This window comes from Podarcis filfolensis (assembly GCF_964270895.1).
Source record: "Podarcis filfolensis genome assembly, chromosome: 6".
In the NCBI taxonomy this organism is placed as follows: Eukaryota; Metazoa; Chordata; class Lepidosauria; order Squamata; family Lacertidae; genus Podarcis; species Podarcis filfolensis.
The window spans coordinates 46344668-46356799 of NC_139609.1; the positions used below are offsets into that span (position 1 = coordinate 46344668).

Below are 12132 nucleotides of genomic sequence, written 5' to 3' on the forward strand. Positions count from 1 at the left end.
ATGGAAAGCATGTTCACAGACATCACTCTTTCAGATCAAAGTCAGTTCTGGTCCAAGTCATCAAGCAGAGCTCTAAACTTGTACATTTATTATTATTATTGCTACTTAATGTACTGAAACTAGATTTGATGTAGAGGTGCTACGATGTCCCATATAGGAAAATCCACTACTTTGGACTGCTCATATAATATCTGAGAGAGAGAGAGAAATGTTCATAACTTTCTAATGTTATTTGGCTGGGTTAAGATAGGAAGAGATTCTCATGTCTAAGAAAACCATACACTTCAAACAATGGCAGGGGAAAAGGTTGAAGTAAAAAACAAGTGCCTACCTTAGGATGGGTTGATCAACCTATTACCAGCCAGTGTCGAGTTTCCCTGTGTTCATTCAGGAGTCTGTTCCATTCTGTTTCCACATTACTTTGCATTTTTCTTTTTTTAAATCTGAGTTTGACAATCTGTATTGAAATGCATATTTTATCACAAAATGAATATTTAAATATATATTTTATCTTAGTGTACCCATTTCCAAACACATTTCACCCTCAAATCCTACCCTGTCCCCCGAGAAACACATCTTGCCACTTTTTTAAATTTGAGAACTATATAGGAAAATTCAGAGATGGGTGAAATCCAAATTATAATGATGATTCAATCCATGTAGTTAAAAATGGGGAACTCCACAAAAATTTCCAACCTTAAAAGGTGGGGGTTGGTTGCAGGAAAACAAAACAAGGCGAGCCTGGGATAGCTCAGTTGGAAGAGCACAAAACTCTTAATCCCAGGGTTGTGGGTTGGACAATAGATTCCTGCGTGGCAGGGGGTTGGACTAGATGGCCCTTGTGGTCCCTTCCAACTCTACATTTCCAAGATTCTAATTCTTAAGACAACACAACAGAATAAAAGTAAAGGCACGAAGTACAGAATCCTGCAATGTATTCTATTGGTTCCAGTTAATAACCAGATTCTGTGCCTCCAATTTGAAATTAATTGGATTTAGTTGAAGTTTAGTTCCTTACACTGGATGACGATAATAATAATAATAATAATAATAATAATAATAATAATAATAATTTATTTATACCCCACCCATCTGGCTGGGTTTCCCCAGCCACTCTGAGTGGCTTCCAATGAAATATTAAAATACAATACAGTTGTACCTTGGGTTACAGGCACTTCAGGTTACAGATACTTCAGGTTACAGACTCCGCTAACCCAGAAATAGTACCTCGGGTTAAGAACTTTGCTTCAGGATGAGAACAGAAATCGTGGTCTGGCGGCACAGCGGTAGCAGGAGGCCCCATTAGCTAAAGTGGTACCTCAGGTTAAGAACAGTTTCAGGTTAAGAACGGACCTCCAGAATGAATTGTGTTCTTAACCCGAGGTACCACTGTAGTCTATTGCCCAGTGTTGGTCACTCTGGGAGCAAGCCCACGGAAATGGACTTCGATGGGTATAGAAGCCCTTGCTTCTTTTCATTAGGGCTCTCTACAGTTTATCTGTTTGTTTATTATTGCTTGTGTATCCTATCTTTATTCCAAGGAGCTCAATGTGGTGTACACACTTCTCCCCCTCTCCCACTTCATCCTCACGACAACCCTGTGAATAGCTTAGTGGCTGGCCCCAGTTCAGCCAATGGGCTCCATGGCTAAGTGGAGATGTGGAGCTTGGTCTTCCAGATCCTAGTCGTACACTTTTAACACTCTACTGCTCTGGCTCATTCAGTTGGTAGAAGAAGGCAATATGATTGGAACATAGCTAACCACAAACCACAACTGTCATTCTTCTGGCACATAATGAAAGAATGAAGTGCTCTTCTTCTTTCTGCACCTTCATCTCTTACTGCAAAGGAAAGGATGTCAGGCAATGTGCCCCATGGTGTGTGCTGAGAGCTGCTTGGCTTTTATTGACTGTTTATGATGTGACATAATAATAACAGTATAGTATTAGCCACTCAAGTGGGCAGCTCCAGGGCATTGTCAACAATAAAAAAAAAAAACAGGGGAGGGAATGTAGAGGAAACCTGTAAAATAAAGCAAGGTCTTGCAAGTCACCCTTCATAATTCATCTCTGCACCGCCTCCTATTCAGACAATACCCATTCTTTTATTTCACTTTTACAACTGCAGGTTGCTCAAAACAAACCCACCATCGCACCGCTAGGCTCCAATATGCTTATAGTTATCCAAGAACTGAATGAGTGGAGTGCAATAAAAATAAAGGAATCAAGATGAGTATCCGTGGAAGAGAGGAGGAAATTTAAACCCTGGGTTATTTCAGACAAATTACCATACCATACCACACCACACCACACCATACCATACCACCCAGCAGTGTTCATGTGGCAGTATAGCATCTGAAACAATCTTTTTTACAGAGACTATTGAAATGACTTACAATCTGCGTGGTCGTGATGGCCTATCTGGGATCTTGAAGTTGAGGAAAGGAGGGGTGTAACTACGTCTAATAAATAAATCAACAAACAAACAATATAGGTTGTGTCCAATGTTGCACAAGAGAAGTTATGTTCACACAAGGGGACTTCCCCTGACTTTCTTTTCCCATGCTCCCCTCTGCATCTGCTCCAGAGGGTGCCCCAAAACCCTGAAGCAGATTTAAAAGAAGTGCATCAGAGAGGAGGGGGACATCACATTGTGCAAGTCTGTTACATGAGTGGCACAGCAGCATGGGATGCATTGAACCCTTGGTTTCTGTTAGCCCATCAGCCTAAGTCAAGATTATGGGCTCATTGTGACTTATTGGGAATGGGCAGTGTTGAAAGGAACCTTAGTGTTAAATGCTAGCATTGCCTGTGAGTCACATTTCAGCTATGGTGCCTCAACCAGAGAGTCATATATCTTATGAACAGAGGCTAGCACTTGATTTTGGGAGGCTTGGATTCCTAATTGTTTGGTTATTATGGCATGCAACTTGGTGGCCATATTAGCATTTTGATCCAGTAATTTTATCAAGGCAAAAAGGCATTATTATTATTATTATCACTATCCATTTTCATTTCTCTGCTGCTTTATATTTTTAAGAAAAAACATCTCAAAGCTGTTTACAACGCATTAAGAAACAATCCAAAACAAAACATTACTGAAGAAAGTCAAATATAAAGTATACCTTCAAAGCAACATATTTATCAGGAAGCTAAGATCTTATCTTAAAAATGTCAAAATTAAACATTACGAAGGACATCGACTACAGAACACACATTTAAAAGTTAACAATAAATAATATACATTTCAGAATAAAACACTATTAAAGGAAGTAAAATATAAAATGCACATTTATAACAGCATAATGAACAAAAGAATAAAATATTATCGTTAAACATAGAATATATTTGTGGTTGCTGTGCCATCTTACAAATAATCTTACAGTACAACACGATCTTAAATACTTAAGAGTAAGTATGCTTTGGCATGTATCCGTGCAAATTCTAGCGACATCAGACTTCCAGCCTAGAGAAATATCTAGCAATATTTGCAGTGCAATAAATAAATCTATTTGGGGCTAATAAAATAAACTGTTCCTACTGGCTAACGTGCCACTTTCCGAGCAGTGCCCAAAAGTCATTTAGGTTCTGATTCCAGAGCTGGAAAAAATGAGGTGACTTGCCCCCACTGCTGCTTAACTTCAAAGTTGCACTAGCAAAGTGGGGCAATTAGATTTTCAGCGAGCCCCATGGGGTAGCTGGCTGGTTTAGGCTTTGGCCTTTTAAAAACTATTAAAATAAAATAAATACAGTAAAACTCAGGGAAATGATGTCTTTGCAGCTAACGTGATTAATTCCCATGATAGTTATCCAAATTCTTGCTCTTTCTTTCTTTCTTTCTTTACAGTGAGACTGCCATATGCATATAGAATCAAATCAACTTATTGCCTTGATTTATTGGCATGTATGGAAATCCCACCATGAATGCCTCCTTAATGCTTTTACTAATAATATCATATGCTCCATGGAGACATTCTGCTTCAAGTCCTAAAGATGCATTGTCAAGATATCTGAATACGGATTATTTTCTCTGTAACACACTTTAAACACTCTTTGTACATGAAATCCAGCCAAAGTATCAAAAATTAATAAATGAGTAATGCACTGGTAGCAGAATTTTGTTTTACATTTAGGTTTAGGTTTGTGAGTATATGTTGGATTTTCTGTCCCTGGCTCTGTTTTCTTCTGAAATTTCTTCTAAATCTTAGAGTGCCCAACACTATCTTTCCTGGCTACTACAATTTAAAGAAGCACTGATCAGTCACCACGATCTTCCAAGAATATCCATGGAAGGCACACACAGAGAAAGTGAGAGAGAATGGGAGTCATACAAAATGAATAATTCCTTGCTACTCAGGAAGAAAAGACAATATGAGATGACAGGGCAAAATAACCCTGAGAATTTTACTAAAGATATCCTAATATACAAGCAAATTGCAATGAAATGAAACAGCTTCTGGGCACAATAATAAAATGGAGGTGAATGCAAATTAGCAGCCTGAAGCAGCCAAACAATGTGTTTAGTTGCCAAACTTTAAGAAGAAGCAGTTTCTAACTAGCATAATAACAGATAATAACATTCAATAGCCTGTTGCCAATAAACAACACTTTTGGTTGCCATAAACAATCTATTACAAATTAGCAATACTTTCAGGTGCCAAACGCGTTCCAGCCATTCTGTGTTCTTTGGTGATACATCTTTCAATGTAAAAGAACTGCTCCAGAATGGATCCAGAATGCACAGAATGTCAGACTTGTTTATATCAGGGCATATACACTTTAAAAATTCAGGGATAGTGTAAATTTAACTTTGTATCTTACTAAGGTTGTCCCCCTCCCCTCATGGTTTTTGTTTCCCCCTCTGATCCACCACAATGTAGTTGGAACTCACCATATACCGTAATCAGAGGCAATACATTGCGAGACTTTTCCAATCAGCAGAATAGATAGGTTGTCAGATGTCAAAACTGTGATGTTGCAGCAGCAATTATACATTATTTTGTAGATTAAAAGACTACAGCTACTGGGTTTACTTCCATATAACTTTTATCTTATTTCAGCAAACGCAGCATTCAAACTTACACAACATCCATCCGCTTTCAAAGAAAGTGTATCCAATGACTATACCATTTCCCTTCTTAATCCATACTGGAGAAGCTCAAATTTATATAACAACACACACGGTTCATTTGAACTACATTAATTTGAGATTGCTTCGTTGTTACTGGCACAGTTGTTGTGACATTCTGTGGGTTTGAACGGGGCTCTTGGCGGGCTGTGATTAAGATGCATGACCTTGGTGTTACCACTCATCCATCCTAGCTAGACATCCCGGCTAATACTTGGGATTATTTTGTACAAAGTTCCTGTCTTCTGGATAATCCTTATCAGTCTTTAAAAAAATCATTTGTAATTGGTGAAAGGCCAAGTGTGATTAGCTAATGTGATTTGCATTGCTCAGAGGAGGCTTTTCCCACCCCCCCTCCTGCTGCCCTTTAGATTGAGTGACAGGGGGTTTTCCTGCCTTACCACCAGCGCCGCACTGAAAACGTCTGATCCTTGCTGGACTGAAATCCCAGAAGCTGCTTTTTGTCAATTTGTTGATGTCTTCTTCCTTTGCTCGGTGGCTGCAAAACCTGCTTTTGTTAGTTTTCCTTTCAGGAAAACATGTGCACTTCAGCATGAGGCCTGGCCACCTTTGCCCTTCAGGAATGACTCATTCCCATTTACAAGGCCACTACGAAATCCATCAGATCAAACCCGACAAGCAGCCAGGAAACAGCGGCCTGGAGAGGCCAGCTAGTACTGCTCTTAACTTGTACTGAATGACAGAGAGTTCTCTGTTGGTCGTGATGCGTCGCTATGAGCTTGAAGGAAAATGGCACTTGAAATGAAGGAAGGAGGTGTGTGTGTGGGGGGGGGTAAATCTCTCCAATGATATCACATTTAAAATAGCTGCTTCAATGCTTGAAGTAACAGCTCAGTCAGCAAAGCTAATTGTAAGATGGGGTGGCGGCGGCTGAAAGATACTTTGCTTTTCTACAGACTTATAGTGCAATCCTATACATGCCTACCAAGAAGTAGTCCCTTTAGAACGAATGGGAGTCACGTTGAGGAATGTGTGGATTGAACTGAAGCCTTGCGTTTCTAAGATTTGCGATCAAGTGAACCGTAGACTGTTATTTTATCATTTATTTCATTTAAGGAATTAATGTCTCGCCAGACTGGTGCATGCTCTAGTTATCTCCCGCTTGGACTACTGCAATGCGCTCTACGTGGGGCTACCTTGAAGGTGACCCAGAAACTACAACTAATCCAGAATGCAGCAGCTAGACTGGTGACTGGGAGTGGCCACCAAGACCATATAACACAGGTCCTGAAAAACCTACATTGGCTCCCAGTACATTTCTGAGCACAATTCAAAGTGTTGATGCTGACCTTGAAAGCCCTAAATGGCCTTGACCCAGTGTACCTGAAGGAGCGTCTCCACCCCCATTGTTCTGCCTGGACACTGAGGTCCAGTGCCGAGGGCCTTCTGGCAGTTCCCTCACTGCAAGAAGTGAAGTTACAGGGAGCCAGGCAGAGGGCCTTCTCAGTAGTGGTGCCCGCCCTGTGGAACACCCTCCCACCAGATGTCAAAGAAATAAATAACTATCTGACTTTTAGAAGACATCTGAAGGCAGCCCTGTTTAGGGAAGCTTTTAATATTTGATGAATTATTGTATTTTAATAGCTGCCCAGAGTGACTGGGGAAACCCAGCCAGATGGGTGGGTGGGGTATAAATAAATAAATAAATAAATAAATAAATAAATAAATAAATTATTATTATTATTATTATTATTATTATTATTATTATTATTATTAACTGCCAGCTACTTGGAAATATCATAGCAGTACGTATACACAAAAAGTTTAAAATATATTAAATCCATGTGTTAAACCAAGAGGAACTACATCTATCAGTGCTATTGAGAGATAGGCCTGGCCAACCCCATCTAGGACAAAACTGAGTTCATCTGAAAACTCTGATGGAACTGTTAATATGTTAAATGGTGTGAGCATACACCTGTTAGAACCTTGCATTTTTCGTTCTGTCTTTTATCAGGGAAAGATCCCCCATTTCAACCCTGGTGTTATTTTTAGCAACAGTTGTTTCCCTTTTGTGGTTATATTTTATGTAGCCACTTAGAAGCAATAAATATCTTGGAACAAAGTTTCTGGAATTAATTTAGAGTTGTGTTCTGGCCCCAGGCATCTGATTGATGGGCTTTGATTTAAATGCCAGTGGTCAAAGCAGTGGTGAATGGCTTCTGCTACTGCATTATTTGGAGCCTTTATACAATCTGCCCATATCAAGTGGAATCTCATGAGGCCACCAAACAGGGAACTTAAGTAGTATCATATATGCAGAGCACTGAGAATGGAATACTGATGAATCTCAGGGGAAAGAGTTGTCACTGAAAGTGTTTTAAAACTAGAGCTATGTTGGATTCTCCACCCTACATCTATAATGGGGGGGGGGGCTAAATGTGGGTGGTTTTTTTAAGGAGGGTATTCATGAGGAGAGCCTGCTGAATTGGCCCACCTAGTCCATCAACATTCTTTTATATCCTAGAATTAATATAAAAACATCATTACATTTTACACAAATTTGGGAGTCATTGGTGGGTAGATGGTATTCTGTGTTCTCCATACTTTCCTCAGCAACAGGCTCCAGAAGTTTAAAAGCTTGAATTAGATTTCATGAAGAAATTGTTCCAAGGAACTTTTCATTTTAAATACAGTGGTACCTCGGGTTACATACGCCTCAGGTTACATACGCTTCAGGTTACAGACTCCGCTAACCCAGAAATAGTGCTTCAGGTTAAGAACTTTGCTTCAGGATAAGAACAGAAATTGTGCTCCGGCGGCCCAGTGGCAGCAGGAGGCCCCATTAGCTAAAGTGGTGCTTCAGGTTAAGAACAGTTTCAGGTTAACAATGGACCTCTGGAACGAATTAAGTACTTAACCCGAGGTACCGCTGTATTTTCTACTCTAGAGTTTTAAACTGGTTTAGCAATGAGGTCAAAATAATATATTATGGATATCCATCCAGAGAATCAGCTAAAATTGTCTCCATATGTTAATTTTGCCCATTAGCGTTGCTACTAATGAACCTTGCAGGATTTCACAAAGACTTGCTCCTGCAATTGAGATGCAGGTACACACCCAGACACTGGAGTTCCAAATTACCTAGTTTTGTTTCCAAAGTGAAGCCCATGCACACAGAATTCTCATTGCTTTGTTCTTTATCTCCAGATTTTGTAGAGAGTTCCATAGACAGAGTCTGAAATAGCTTTTAGCTCCTTTCTGGTCTTCCCTCCTCCATAACCAATGCGTATTGCAATATGCGTTAATAAAATACAGAAAATACAACTATATGTAATCATGTGTTTGATTTTGCATCAGTGTTTTTTGGCAATAATTTCTTTTCAAAACTATAGGTCGCTTTTCAAACAAAATGTTTCCCCAGTGGGCTTTACAGAAACATACAGAAACAAAACATGCATGCATCCATGAAATATTAAGCAAAAAAAAAATGCAGGCATATGTGCAATCATATCTAGGGTGCTTTTTTTTGTTCACGTGTACCACGATATTGTTATCACAGTGAGTTGAGGGGATGAGGTGGAAAGCTGCCGCAAACTCTATGTTCCAGTTCCAAAATTCATTTTATAATTTTTCCTGGTTAAACACAATTTACGGAGTTTCTAGGCAGAGGAACAACTTAATAAAGATTTTGAAGAGGGCAAATTGGCTTTTTCCAACATTTGACTAAATTAATATGTAAATTAATAGTGGATTATAATAAAAATGGGTTTGTTTGTTGTATAGAAAACCATAATCGTTTCTTCTTCTTTCCAGTGAATTTTTTTTTAATATATATAAATGTTATTAAGCCCAGGGGTTCAGAAGTTCAGGGCTATAAAGGAATAATTTGTACAAGAAAAAGAAAGGAGGCTATTTCACAGTGGTTTGATGCTCCCTTGGGGAATTTGCAGTAGCTGCTTGTGTATTTTGGGGTCGCATAGACTAATCATACATTTTGCTCCCACTTAGGAAACCCCTAATTTTTAAACTTTTTAACAGCCACAGGCTTCTAATTCTGGCAATAAAATGTGGAGGGTATGTTTGAGGAGTTCCCATTAAAAAAGAAATCACAGCAACTTCAAATGACTATTGGCTCTCTCTTATGTCGCTAAAATGGAGCCCATAAATCTCCACGCTTTCTCCCATTGAATGGCTGCTTGTTCGCCAGCATTTAATTATTTATATAAGTTTTTATACTGACAACTTTTATTTTAAGTGAATGCAATTTTTCAATTAACTCCTTGGATTGACTGACTCCGGTCTCCTTGTTTACTTTCTCTTCACTTCCTGCTGTTCTGTTAAAAAGTGTAACGTGAGAAATCCAGGGCCATTTCACGGCTGTTGTCGCTTTCAAACCTGGAACTGGAAGGGGGGGAAGCAACATTGCTTCACATCCTCCTTTTTAACATGAAAAAATAAAATACTATAGCAGCACCAACAACAAGGGGCTCTGCTTACTATATCTAAAAACAATCTCTTATTAGAGAGGAGTAGAGAATTGGCAATTGTGAAGCAGATCTTGAGACAAAATTCAGATTTGCTTGGGAAAACGCTGTTTCTCCATGGTGATCACTTCTGCTAGTGACTTTGTCCCTGAGTAGAAGATCATGTTCTGTGGTCCAATCTAGCAGCTATCATGCCTTCCATTTCTTATTTCTTTAAAGCTAGGACTCCATAGATGTGTCAAGATGTAATCTAAAGCTATACTACTACTACTACTACTAATAATAATAATAATTTATTATTTATACCCTGCCCATCTGGCTGGGTTTCCCCAGCCACTCTGGGCAGCTTCCAACAAAACACTAAAATACAATAACCTATTAAACATTAAAAGCTTCCCTATACAGGGCTGCCTTTAGATGTCTTCTAAAAGTTTGGTAGTTATTTTCTATTTTCTATTGTATTTTCTATTGAGCATGACGCACAGAAGTAACCTTCAGCAAATACTGGAATTGTTGTGGAAAGGCACAAATGTATAGCACTTACTTGTTCCTGCTTTACAAAAGGACTGTGCCCTTAACACAACAATTAGACATGCAACAGGTGTCTTTTTCACTACCACTAGGGTGAAAAATGGTGAGTGAAATGGAAGCAGAGGGGCCGGGAGCACTAGAGTTGTCACATTGTCCACACTTTAGTCCCTCAACAAGCCTATTGCCCTCAGATTAAGCAGAGAACACTGTCCCATTGTCAGTGCTGAAGTAAGATTACTTCACAGGAATTCTTCACGTTCCATAGAGACCATAAACCTTTAATACTATTACTAAAGTTAGGTAAACTTGTTGCCACCCTGAGCTTCTTTGGAGGGAAGGGTGGGTTAGGAGAAAAAACATTGTAGAATTGTAGAGTTGGAAGGGACCATGAGGGTCATCTAAGTCTAACCTCCTGCAATGGCTCAAACTCATGACCTTGCAATTAAGAGTCTCCTGCTCTACCGACTGATCTATACAAAGGGTTGACTGGGTACCAATAAGCATTGTTTAGTGATACAATTCTCAAGCAGAGCACAGGCAAAGCAAAAGACTTGTAGCAGCATATACATTGTCAAGACATCTACTGAAATCTCAGTAGTCCAACTTGTTGAGGAAGTTCAGAACAATGAAACAATGCTATAAGCATAAAAACCAATTTCAAAGCCATCTGTTCAACATTTAGGTGCTATTCCTTGCACTGATAAGAGTCGAGTTGTGTCTGTACCTGGCTACTGGGCAGGGAAATTTGGGAAACCAACCATTAGCATATCTTATGCCTGACTGTGTGTGGTCACCGATATTTCAGTTCTCTGTCTTTTATGCTTCTGTCAATGACCTGTTATTCAGTCATAAGGCCTAATTCTTATGTCAACATCAGCTTATGTTTCATGGAATGCTGAATGAGGAAGGAATGCTCAGGTCTGCATTTGTATGTGGAGAGGGGAAAGGGAGGGGCAGAAAGAGAAGTGTTTGTATGTGTAATGCTACACAGACTTCACTAAGCACTCTTCTGTCATCTCTTAGCAGGCAATGAATTAAATCAAGGGCTTGACTGGACCATTATGTACAAAACACACACAGTTTCTTTTTAGTCTGCTATCAGTTGGACGAATGCAGTTCCTCACAAATTCCATTGCTTCTGAAAGAATATAGACAATAACAGTTTACACCATGGGCTAAATTTAGATTAATTAATTACATTTTACTTTTAACCTGCCTCTGTTATAGAAGCTGGACAGTATTTACATATAGGCCTAGCTGCATTAATCCACATGATTAATTAATTCACCACAGTCCAAAATGTCCAAAATGTAGAAATTGAGTTAGCACTGTCTATTGTAAAATGATGTTCATGTCTGAAGTAGTCTGTCTAGATACATAATTATTCAACTAATTAACATAGCTACTATTTTTTCACAAGAATAAGTCATTTGTTCCAATTCAGTCAAGAGAAGCTATTCTCATCAATAACTTTAGCTTCAAGCACCACCTGCCATTGTTTGTTGTATAAATATGTTAAGCGCCAACATTAAAACCAGCATCTAAAAAAAAAAAAAAGTAAGTCCAAATATTCATTGTGGCAGTAGGGGAATCAGTTCTAAAACATTTTTTTAATGTGAAAAGTTTTGATTTTTAACTACCAAAGATGAAGCCTTAGAATATGTTATATTCAGACTTTGCAGCAAAATATTGCTTTCCTTAGTTGTTCTTTAAAAAAGTATATTTTGATGCCAGCCTTGCATCAAGACTTTTAACATTTCCAGATTGCAGTTATTGCTCATTTTCCATCCTTGCATTCCTTGATGACAGCAGAAATCCTAATAACCTGAGGTTCCACACATAAGTTTATTTGGCATTGTGTTAAATTGGGAATCAATTAAAATCCAAGGACAAGATTTGAAGGAAACATGACATAATTATAATGTTGATCCATAAACATTGGTCATGGTTAGTTTATGCACCAAACAAACTTTTCCCCAAACAAACTTTTCCAATGCACATTTTAAAAATTACATTTTAAAAACTT

The 12132-nt window shown here is 38.7% G+C and overlaps 1 protein-coding gene across 1 annotated transcript in view; it reads left to right on the plus strand.

The window, feature by feature from the left end:
- Positions 1–12132, plus strand: part of TRABD2B (TraB domain containing 2B) — a 245981-nt gene that overhangs the window by 131994 nt on the left and 101855 nt on the right. The gene's annotated exons all lie outside the window — the stretch shown is intronic.